Genomic DNA, 12,169 nt, shown 5'->3' with positions numbered 1-12,169 from the left:
ATGCCGGAGGATGAGTTTGGTCCTTCCCAAAGGTGGGGAACCTCTCCGGTGCCAAGCTTCTTTCCAAAATTGTTGCACTTCCTACAGTGGTGCTTCTCTAAACCTCTGGGGCCAGCGGTCGCCACTGCTCCCTACACACTCAGCGCTTACGACATAAAAATTCATTCTCATTAAATTCAGAAGAGTCCCAGGCCAGTGCTATACAAAGGAGCACCTAGAGAGCTTTGCAGATTTATGTAACATAGCAATTGCCACTTAACTAAACTGAATTAAAATACTTTAATTTTTCTCAGCAAGTCTTGCATCCGGTGCGGAGTAATTGACGGGAATCTCTCTGCCCGTTTTTCAGAGACCTAGAACAGGAGGCAGAACCGAGCACAAGGTGCCATGTAGCAATTAGGCATGAATTTGACCCAGGTGCCTCCAGCTTGTCAGGATTTTAACCAGCTGCTCCCAAACTCCAGCAACACTTAAACTCTACAGGTGACTCATTTTTAAAATATATATACATGTAGATTTTACTTTAAAGCTCCCCTATAGCTATGAAGTGGTGCAGCTGGATGTGGTGAGCTGACCTGGGCTTGATGAGGCCATGGGCAACTCGTTACCCCGCTGGGGCCTCGCCTTGATGGTGTTCAAAGCTGGGGCCTGTAGGCCTGGCCTTTGGGCCTGGTGTCTGGGCCAGGGCCAGATCTTGGCCTGGTTTTGTAGCAGCCATAATGTGCTGCCCTTCCTGTATCATGCAAGAATGGCTCGCTTCTGGGGTAGGCGTGCGGGTGCTTTTCCTTTGTGGGGGGTCTGGTGCTGACAGGAAAGGAAGGTCAGTCCCTGGGACATGGGGCTTGGCGCCTGCCCTGCATCTCCCTGCAGGCTCTTCCCAGTTGCAGCTGGGCCTGTGGTACTGGGATGTGTTTCCCTGCTCGCTTTGGGCTGGGCCCTAGCCTGAGGTGCTGTTTTGGTGAGGATGTCTGAAAGATAAGTAAGGGTTTCTGGGATGGGGTTCTGGATCAGAGAAGCATTTGCCATGCAGGTGGGCTGAAGTGTCTGGTGGTGGCTCTGGGAGCCTAAGCTAAAGGAGGAGGCTCTGGAAGACCTCAAATGGTTTGGTGGAGAGGTTGGTGAGGCTGAGGCAGCCGTTGAAAGGATGCTGCTAGTGGTGCTGAGTACTAGGGCAGATTTACTTTATCTCTAGGTGAGAACAGGCTGAGGGCGGGGGAAAGGTGGTGAGCTTTCAGGTGAAACAATCAATCAGCTAGGCCCCCAGGTTGTACGCTAACGCTGCCTTCCTGGTGAAGGTGCTTGGGGTCTGGAGCTCAGAAAGCCTTCTGCAGGAGTGCCACCTTGAGAAGCTGTGGGTGCCAGGGTGGGAATGTACAGAGCAGGGAGGAACTGGGCTGTAAGGGACTGGGCTACCTCTGCAAGCACGGTGTGGAGGGCCAGGCAGCCAGGGAAAGAGCTGGGCAGGCCCTGCCAAGGCAAAAAGGTGCTGGTCGAACTCGTAGAGTTGAGTCTGCTTCAACAAAGCCACTGAAAATGTTGGTGGGCTTTGTAGGTGGCTCGTGCTTATTGGGTTTTGGACTACAGGGATGTTCTGGAAGTAACCCTGAAGCTTGAGGAAGCTTTGGGCATGGCTTCAGGAAGAGATGTTTCTAAGTTTTCCTTGAGAGTGGTGTATGCTGTGCATCTCCCATTCCAGCTGTCTTGTGCCCTTGGTGGTCCTGGTTCCCTAGCCACCAGGATATTGTGATAGGAATTGCTTTGCTTCTCTTCCTGAATTATTTGTGGTTTTTTTTTCCCCTTCAAAAAGAAAGAAAGAAAAAATCTTAGGTATGAGATCTGTCCATTAATAGCTTTATTTAAAGCTACATTTTATTATCCTCCAATTTCTCTCTGTGGTTAAGAATCATGGTGTTAACTCTTCTCTTAATGCATATATTCAAAAAGGTAATAATAACGATGAATTAGTTATAAATCATTCAAAGACTTCTATGGAAGACAAGTGTTCAGCACCTTGTTTAATGGCCTCTTTATTAGAGAGAGGAATTCCTGTGTCAAATGTTAGTGTTGGTACCTCCAGCTAGGATAAAACTTCATGGCCTCTGCGAGTCCTCAGAGCTTCCTGCCAACCAGGAGTCCCCCGTGTGAGGGTTATAATTATTTTAAGGCAACTATTCCAGATAACTGCAGGGCCCTATACCATGATTCATGGGGAGGGAATGACTGGTACCGGAGATGCAGTAGGCTGGTTTACCTTCCTGTTTCTAAACTCTTCTTGCTATGCTATGTGCCCTGTTTATTGCTGCTTTCCTTTATTTTCCAGCAGACCACGATCCAGTCTTGCATGACTTTTGGATCCAGACTTCTGCCTCCACAGTTTCCCCTTCCTTCTGAGAAAGGGCTTATAAATAGGATTGCAGAAGTCAGCTGCTATCTCTGCATCTATTCAGTTAAGAACTGAAGAGCATCCTTGAGGAATATTATTTGCAACCATTTATACCGTCAGCTATAATTGTGAGTTAATTCATGCTCATTAAAGTCTTCTGAGGTGCTTGATGAGAAGCACTGCAGCAACGCAAAGTATTTCTTGTTGTTCAAGCTGCTTGCAGCAATGAAGCCATCACCATTTGTCTTGGATTGATCTTTTCCCCTACCCACCAGGAGTGGCTGGGAAGACATCAGTACCAGCTGTCCTCAGGAACAAAGTCAGAGCTGGGTGTTGGGCTCCTGACAGAAATTATGTGCCATGCCCTAGTAGCATCCCAAATGCTGAACAAAGGAATGAAATTTTAAAGTAATATGATCAAAAATGGCTTGGCAGAGGAGATGCAACTGGCTGCCTTGACATGTAGGTTATTTAGCTGGGAATTTATGTGTCAAAAGCTTAAAAGCTTCACTGAAGCAAATTTAAGAAAGCACCATGTTTCCAACTAATTAAGTAATGTCAGCCAAATATAATTTATTTCTCACCATCACTCATGTCTACAGCAGAACTATCTCATTTTTGATTTCTAATGACTTTTTCTCTCTCATTAATCTGACCATGAATTATTTTTTATATAAGTCTTTGGCACTGAAGCAAAGGATTTTCTTTTTCTTTTAATATCCAGCATCCCTGGATAGTTCTGCATTACACTTAGAGAGGGGCAGGGAGTCCAGTCAGGAGTTCGTGGCAGGATTGTAGCCTTCCTCCCCAGCAGCCCTGGTAGGCTTTGTCCCACATCTTCCTCAGGACCCCAGCTTGTCCCTGCTCCCTTAGGTCTCCCCTCTCTTCTTCTGGCATGAAGCTGGGTCCACAGGCTGTGTTGTTGTTTGTTTTAAAGGCATTTTTCTGCAGTTTGCAGGGAATTTTGTCGTATGCCTCTCACAGACCATCTGACTCCTCACTGTTTCCCACACATCCCCAACTCATCCCATAGATGCTGGCTGTTGCAGAGGCTTTAAGTTCGGTTTCTCCACCTGTTGTGTGTAGCTCTGTCCCAGGCATGTGTGTCCTGGTTATTCAAAGTGTTGGTCTTCCTGGTTCACTGCTTTGGTTCACATTTTGATATTATTTTATTATTAATGATTTGTTATCTGAAGCTTAGCTTATTTCCAAGTCCCTGGAGCAATCTCTTAAGATAATAGGGTCACTTAGGTTGGAAGAGACCTTTAAGATAATCAAGTCCAACAACTAACCTAGCACTGCCAAGCCTATCACTAAAGTGTGTCCCTAAAGCACCGCACCTACCCGTCTTTTAAATACCTCCAGGGATGGTGACTCAACCACTTCCCTGGGCAGCCTGTTCCAATGCTTAACAACACTTTCAGTGAAGAATTTCCCTAACATCCAACTGCCTGGTACAGCCTGAGGCCATTTCCATAGGATGCTCCCCTTCAGTATTTCCTTAGACTGTATCAGACGTAGTTTGCAGCCAGCATCCCATCTCTGACCCCAGACAGCCCCAAGAACAAGGGGCTGGAGATTGACTTTTCTGGTCTGCTGCTCCCAAGTGAACAGAAAAATCTGTGATTTAGAGGAGGTGTTCTGCTTGGCCTTTCTTCAGCTGTGCATCAGGGTCCTTTCCCTTGTCAAGGCACACCTAGAATGTAACCTGAAGTGATGAGTAAATACCCCTTCTTATGAAACATCCAATCCCAGCTGCAGATCAAAGGAAACTTAGGTACTCTAGAAAGGCAACCAATTATTGGGTGCTTTATGTGTATAGCCCTGAACCTCCCCCCCAAAAAAAACCCAAACCTCCTTTGTTTCCAAGCAGTGCAAAAGCAGAGCCTGCTACCCCCAATCACTGAGAGCAATCCCCCTGCATCTGTCTCCCGTGGGAGGAACAGCAGTGTGCAGCCAGGCCGGGTTGCTGCAAGGTAACTTGGCTGGCAGATGACCCGGGCAGACAGCGAGCGCTGCTCCGACCCCTCGGGGAGAGCAGGAGGGAGCGCGCAGCCAGGAAGGCTGGGCAGGCAGGGCCTCAGCTGGCGGAGCTCCACTGCCTTCAAAGGGTGAGCTGGGGAGGAAGCTGGAGGCAATAAGCAGATCGCTGGGGAGTGATACGGAGAACGGGTAAGGGATGCTGCAGATTCTCTTTCTGTGCCCTGTGCACGGGCTGCAGTTGCTTAGAGGTATTTCATATGCAAGAATATTTCTGAAACCCAGTGGGTCATGCTTACTAAGACGGTGCATAGAGTTCTGGCTAGTCAACCATATCTAGCTCAGAAGCTCTCATCAGGACTGAAAAAGCACTTCTGGCTGCTTTGAGGTAAAAGAAGTGACCTGCAGCTCAGCATTTCCCCACGGCTTCACCAACAGCCTTCAGGTGGAATATGGATACAGCTGGTGTGGGTTTCCCATATTCTTCCTCTCACCTCTGTCCTCTTGGATGATCAGCCAGGCTCCCGTGCGGAGTTCCACGAGCTGAGCTCACAAAGGAGCAGGAGGGAAAAGGGAGCAGGTTCATCATGTTCGTGTGGCTTCAGACCACAAAGCCGGAGGGCTCTGGCACGTGATTTCACTGCTGAGAACTGGAAAAGGCTCCAGACAACCTGGTCTGGACCCAGGGATGCACATCTTAAGGTGGGCTCAAGAGAGACCATGCTGTGACTGACCTGTTGTAGAAGAGGCAGAGCTGCTCCAGTGTATGTCTTATTCTCCCCTCCTCCTAAGCCAAGATGAAACTTTTTTTTTTTTTCAAAGCCTGACAAGCAAAAATCCCCTAGAACCCAAAGGAGATTTTGTGACTCACTTCTCCCTACATGTTCATTGTTTCCTATGGAAAATGCAGCTTTGCAGAATCTTCTGTGTAGCTGAAAAATGAGAAAACAACTTTTTTGGAAAATTGAGTGGCACTAATACTTCTGCTAATCCTGACCCAGCATAAGGCAGCCAGATGGGGCAGTGGGGATCAGAGCGAGGACCTGGAGGGCCAGCTGTGTCCCTGCAGCAGGCAGGGAGGTGACAGCCCCCTGACCCCGCTGATGGCTGGCAGGTGAAGGTCTGCCAGGCAGGTATGGAGATGTGCTGTCACCCCTGGGCTGTGTCCAAACCTGTGGTCACTGCTGTTCGGTGATGAACTAACCCAGCATCGACTGCAGACGTGTCAGGCTGCACTTGGATTTCTTTAATCACAAGAACGATGGAAAAAGTGAACTTCAAGCCAAGTCCAGATGCAGCTTTGCTATGGGAAGCTCCAAAGCACAGATCTAGGGCCCAGCAGCGCCAAGCAAGCCCGTGGAGGGCAGCTCCACTGACGTGCAGTGTCTGAGTTAGCAGATGCTGCCCCAAAAGCTGGGTCTGCAGCCACGGGCAGCTGCGGGTGTGCTGCATCTCCAGCTGCACTGCGGGCTGCCCGCTGCTCCGGGGGTCCTGGGACATGCCCAGTTCAGGGTCAGCATAGAGCAATGCTTTATTCTGTCACCAAATTCCAGGGCGGAGGACCAGATGCTCAGCTTGGTGCATACCAGCCTAGCTCCACACACTGCAGCTGAGTCTTCAGTGGAGCGACAGGGCTTCAGCAGCAGGGTGGGATCTGCTTCGAGGGGAAGTACAAGTCTTCAGAAGGCAGCAGGGAGTTCCTGGGCAGGCAGGTACTTTCCTGCTGCTCCATCCTGAGCAGCCCTGTGCAACTGGTGGGGTTTGATTCGTATTCCATCTACCTTGGCCTGGCCACAGAGGTTGCACAAGAAATCCAGCTGGCTGTCAGGCTTCGGGAAATTCATGTGCCATGTGTGGGGCTAGCATTATCCAGCCCTGGAGGGGTAACAGCACAGGGATCTCATTACACTTCCTCTGTGTACATTTGCTTTATAGTGCTTTGTTTGAGAGCATGCTTGGAAACTCAGCTGTTGTGCTGGAAAATATACTGTATTTGTGTATCAACAGTGAATAACTGCCTGCAGACAATCCGAGGGATGTCGTTCAAGCACACGGCGGTACGGGGTGCTTGGGGTGAGGGGCCTTGCATGGGACTTCTCGGCGCAAGGGCGCTGACTTGCGGGGTGCTGGGGTGCAAGGACTGGAATCACCGAGGGAGGGGAGTGCCTGAAATTCTGGCCAAGTGTCCCCAAGTGTCTGTGTGCTCCTTGTGGCAGAGCCCACGAAGAGCCACCGGTGGAAGAGACAAACACTGTCCCACTTGTAGCTCTTCAGAGATGAAGCCAACAGACCCTACATGGGTCTGCGTGGGTGTCCAAGCCAAGAGGTTGCTGCAGGTGGAGAAAGCCATGTTCAGAAGCTGCAACGCTTTCAGGGTCTCAGCTTCGCTTTCTGCCTTTCTCAAGGCAGGATAATAATGGGAGACTTTGATCTTCTGGGTGTCACCCGGCTTTTCGTGGGAACTCTAAAAGATTTACAATGAAGCTTTTCCCACCTCCCCCCCAGTTCTGCACAATCACATTTCCAAAAGCGACTTGGGCACCTATGGAAAGCTGATGGGAACCAGGTTCCTGTGGCCTGCCCCTATCTTGAAAATATAAAAGTGATTTACTCACAGTAACACAGCTGGCAATTAGACGCCTAGCTGGAATCTGGGCTTCGGGACTGCTCACTTCTGAGAGCGTTACCTCAGTCATTTAAACTCCAGGTGCTTTGTTCGTTTCTCTGGTTCTTCACAAGTCCACGACCCTGTTAGAAGGTCATCTAAAAAGAGGAAACAAAATCCCGCATTTTGGGAGGTCTGGTTCTTGTTGCTGAATTGTTTGGATGATTTTTGGCAAGCTGCTTACCCTGCCTGCACGCCTGCGTTTTGTTTCTCTCCTGAAAGCAGGAGAGAGCTCCCGGCATCGCCTTAGCTTGCCCTGCCGACGTCGTTAATTCTGGGGCAGCGCTTGGCTATTGCAGCTGGGTGCACGTGCAGCTCTCTTGCTATTCACCACCTTCACTTTCTTATTTGAAAGTGTAAATAATGATGTGTCCTGGGAATAAACAATACGCTCAGGAAGAGCTTGTACGTTGGAAAAGATTGACTAATTCTTGGCAAGGGCAAGCTGGCATAGCTGTGTTGACTTCAAGGGAGCTGTATTGATTAACGTTAGCGATGCGGCTGGCCCTGTTTCTCCAGATGTTCCGATGAATGCTTGCAGATAATGAATCCTGTCTAGAAATCTGGAGAAATCTCTGAATATTTGTGGGATAGAGATGTTAGAGATGGTGTTACACGGATGACTGTGCCCGGCTCTGGGCACGGCTCAGCCAGCAGTCTCACTCCTCTTGGTGAGGCACTGGGTGCTGCCGGAGACGCCCCGATTCAGCTGCAGACAGAGCTGCTGCAGCCGCTGCTGAAGGTGAATTTATCAAGCGGGAGATCGGAGCTTGCTGCTTCTCATTGCGTGTGTGTGACATAAACATCCATTATCTTCATTTGTAAAATTTCTCCGCAGCTCACCTCAGGGCAGATACTTCTGAGAGCTCAATTACAGGCACTTAGGTGCTTGACAACACTGCTGGCAGATGCTAGCAAGGTATGGGCGCTGTATCCCTGTCAGACAGCAGATCTCTGTTTATTAATGTACTGCCATCAAGCAGTGCTTAAAGTCACCTGGGAAAGCGCCGAGTTTCTCAAAGGGATGGAGAGGGACGCAGCCTCGAGCTGAGGTCTCTGTGGCTGGTGCAGGAGGTCCCAGGAGGTCTCCAGCCCCACTGGGACCCCGTGGGATGGAAGGGCAGCATCCCAGCCTCCTGGTCAGTCCTTGTCCCCAGAAGCCGTGCTGCTCAGACCCCAGAAGTTTCATCCTTGCTGCGCAAGGAGGTGAAGCGATTTAGCCAGGGACACACAGATTTACCCAAGGACACGCAGAAGGCCTGTGGCAAAGCTGGTAACCCGAGGTGGGTTCCTGCCCCTTCAGCCCACGGCTTGTTTGCAGCATTCAAGCAGATAAAATCCCAGCTGAGGGCTGGACCTCTGCTCTTCTGGGTGCTCAGAGAGCAGAAAGCCTGTCCCTGTGCCAGGGCCATCAGCTAAAAGAGCCCTTCTGATGCCCAGGGGGATGGTCCTTGCTGTCCTCCGCCTCGGTGTCTCTCCAGCTGAAGGATGGCTTTGGGGATAAAGGACCTCTGTTGGCTCACACCACCCAAATGATGCCTTTCTATGGCAGCCCTCTGGCAACCTCCTGCTCTGCTGCCTCCGACAATGAGTGTAGGAAGGGGCTAAGAGTCTCCTGATAGTGATCTGGGATCTCCTAAAGTTTTATTTATTTAGAGAGACTTCCATTCCCCTTCTAAAAGGCAGTGGAAGGGCTCTGCGTGGCCAAATGGCAGCAGCTCCAGTGATCAATCAGTTCCTCCTAACGACCAACATCCTGCAGCGGTGAAGGGCCACGATCAATCACTACCTATTATTATTACATGATGAAATTCTAATTATGGGAGGGAAACACCGCATTGCACTCTCACATCCGTCTTCCAAGAGCTGCACGCTCAGGTGGCACCCTTCACTCAAGTTCAGCAGAGTGGTGATGAAGGTCCATTAACCCTCTCTTCCCCTGCTGTTAACAGGCAAATCTCCTCCTGGCTCAGCACAGGAAGGCACCACGACAGAAATAAGGCAAGGGAAAAGCGTGCAGGAGAGAGGTCACTGCCCCAAAACTTTTCTGACCAAGTTCCCTGAGTGTCCTTACGGCCTTAGGGGAGGCAGACCTGGGTATTGTGCAACAGCACATCCCCATATCAGCTCTTCATGAATGAGCCTTGGATTTGTGCAAAAAACTGGGTGTTTTGTGTTGGTGGTGTTTTTGGTGTGTGTGTGTGTGTGTGTTTTTCCTCTGGCAACTCTAAGCTTTTTTTTTTTTAATGAAAACAGCTTGAAGTTCTTGGCAGGAAAGAGGAAAAGAATAATCCTCCAGAGTTCTGTTTACCCCAAGATGAATTATTTTGCTAGAAACAATCTGGAATTCAGAAGTGCCTCATTTGATGGGCACACTTAAGAGTTTGACTCTGTTTTGAAAATACCTGGAAAAAAGTGCCTGAAGAGTTTTTTTCCCATCTGAGAAAAATGAAGTATTTTATAGTTGGCCAAGGAATATTTTTGTTTAAAATATTGGTCAGAAGCTTCCCACTTACTTTGAAGGGGTCAAATATCTGTCACACGTGAACCTTTTGTGGGACAGTTGAGTGGATTTAGATGACCTCAAGGTCCCTTCTAGACTATCTTCTGTGACCCTTTGACATTAATCTTTGTTCTAACGGCCTGATCATCAATTATCTCTGGGTAAAGGAAAATGTCATTTGATAATACTCCTGTGGCTGCATTTGCACAGGCTGATCCCCGGCCCTTACCCCTGCATTGCAGTGAAGGAAAGGGATCTGGGGCACAACTCTGCTGATTTTGGTTTCCATTGGGCATCTCTGGGGAGCTGCTATAAATTGTTTTGGGCAAGTATAATTACTGTATGCAACAAGGAGGGAATAAAACACTATTTCCCCCAACCTAGACCTCCCCAACACACTGAATTGGTGCAGAAGAGTCCGGACGCTTTGCTCTGGCCAGCAGCAGTGGAGGGGACTCAGGTCAGGTCCCTGCCTTGGGCATCTCGTGGGATCGAGGTGAACCTGGAACAAAATATCCTTACGGCTGATCTCTCCTTCTGAGGCAGATCTGATAAAGCAAACAAGAAACTTACTTCCTGCTGCAAAACAAGAGTAATTTGAGAGCTGCTCTGGTTGCATGTACGTGAGAACTGCTTCTCTCTTGGTCAGAAGACCGCAGCCAATTCAACATCTCTCTCTTCTTAGTAAAACATGGCAATATGGTCACCAGCCTTGCTTTTCCCCATGGAGAGGGCTCGCAACAATGGCTGAAGCCTTCCCTGCTCCCATGGGGTGACTTCTTTTTCTTTTCCATTCTGCCAACTGTTGCTTGTATATTCATAATGGTCAATCTTTGCACTGTCCTCTTAGATCCTTTTATGATCTTAAAAGCATAATTGTTTTTTATTTGTGTGTTTTCTATTATTTTTTTGATTGTTTCCCTCCATTGTAATTGAAGAAAACGTGCTTGTAAGATCTTCAGAAGGTGGCAAAGCTGGCTTAGAAACAGCCAAATTGGCCAACTTCAGAACATCCCTGTGCTGTACCTGGAAAGCTAATATTTGGGCACATAATCTGTTTGTCAGCTTCTATTGATCCTGAAGACTGAACTCGCTCTGGACTTGCACTGAGCTCCTGGTGAGCTTTGCCACTGAGACAATCTTCCTCCTGCAGGAAACTACCGAGAGTCAGCACGTCCCTTGGCAAGCGAATTTCTCCATCTCTTGAGCAGCTATTCTTAGTCAGACCTTGCTTCTAAAAATGTTAGTAGAGAGTTCACAATAACAGAACCCTAATTGACCTGGAGTCTGTATTGGATAAATAATAAATGGGAGTAAAATATCAATAAGTGGTGTCTATAGCAGACATCTGTTTTCTTACTGGCCTGCAGCCATACCTTTCTGGGCTGGGCTCTCATACGCCAAATGAGGTCGGGTGAGTTCAGCCCTCAGCTGAATATAAGCATGCGGATGGTCATGCTAATGGGGCTCCGTGCCGGGGAGGTGAGCATCTGGCCTTGCTCTTCACTGGTACCTGACATCTGAAAGCAGAGGGAACGATGGGCAGGTCACCAGCATCCCCAGGATAGTCCTGAAATCCTGGACCCAACGACAAAAATTGGTGTGTGCGCTGCATGTGGGTTAGCGATGGCTTCTGTTGCTGGAGGTTGTGATATGCTCCAATATTTTTATGGGGTGCTGACTGGCAGAAAGGTGTCAGAGTTGCTTCTTGGCAGGCCAAGAGCATAAACACAAACAAATGTAGAATGGTGCTGTTCCCAGGAACGAGCCAAAGGTGCAGCAGATTTTGGAAGGGTTTCACGAAGAAGGAAGGCAGAAGCAAGTTTTCACGGTGTTAAAGTTTCAGATGGGGCTACCTGCTGGAAGAAAGACCTATCTTTGTAAGAGTGAGAAGAGAGCAGCCTGTAAGATGACCAGATGTGGGCTTTGAATCTGCCTGATCTACAGGAGGAGACTCTTTGGTTTCGGGATTTAGAGGTGAATAGATGCAAATGCCTTTCCTGAGGTGAAGCAGCAGTATTTCAGCTATAGTCCCTTCTACAGAAAAGTAGCCTCACTTGTGCCTTCAGTGCCCTTAAAATGGTGGAATTGTCCTTAGCAGGAGGCCATTGCCATCAGTCCAAAGTCCCTCGTCTGTGTATGCCGTGAGCAAGATGAAAACATCTTGCAATGTGAAAAACAGTGTCTGGGTTGCAGCTGGGGGAAAACAAATCTGCTGTCCCAAACTAAACATCCCTTTCAGGCTTGAATTTCCCTCCCGTGCTTGCCGCTGGCTGCGCTTGGCTTGAGGCTTTCCCTGGGCTGAGCAGAGCACTTGTGCTGTTTAGCTGCACTTGAAAGTGTTTTCCTTTCTGCATCTGTCTTCTGCCATCCCCAGCACCACCAGCTACTCAATAAGAAGATTTCTTTCCCATCACAGAAGGCTACTCAGGAAAACTTGCTCAGCCTTGTCTCCCATCTAGTTCTCTCTCCTTTCCAGTCCTTTGACCTGCTGGTACAGCAGCGCGCCCGAGCCTGTGCATTTCCTGCCTAATGCTTATTTTTGGGGCAATGGATAAAACACCTGGCATCATTGCAGTCAACCAGTCTCCTTGGAGGAGGGCTTCAGCCAAGCTCAGCTGCCCCAGCACGCAGGAGG

General features: G+C 48.9%; 1 long non-coding RNA gene across 5 annotated transcripts in view; it reads left to right on the top strand.

Moving 5' to 3' along the window:
* Positions 1-4,057: 4,057 nt before the first annotated feature.
* The window catches only part of LOC125184257 (uncharacterized), a 31,112-nt gene continuing 23,000 nt past the window's right edge, over positions 4,058-12,169 (top strand). For all 5 annotated transcript variants that reach the window (XR_007167987.2, XR_007167984.2, XR_007167983.2 and 2 more), the window contains exon 1: positions 4,058-6,075. This is a non-coding gene — a long non-coding RNA (uncharacterized lncRNA). The remainder of the gene's footprint in view (positions 6,076-12,169) is intronic.

Source organism: Anser cygnoides, chromosome 19, assembly GCF_040182565.1.
Source record: "Anser cygnoides isolate HZ-2024a breed goose chromosome 19, Taihu_goose_T2T_genome, whole genome shotgun sequence".
In the NCBI taxonomy this organism is placed as follows: domain Eukaryota; kingdom Metazoa; phylum Chordata; class Aves; order Anseriformes; family Anatidae; genus Anser; species Anser cygnoides.
This window is presented reverse-complemented; position numbering and strand designations above follow the sequence as displayed.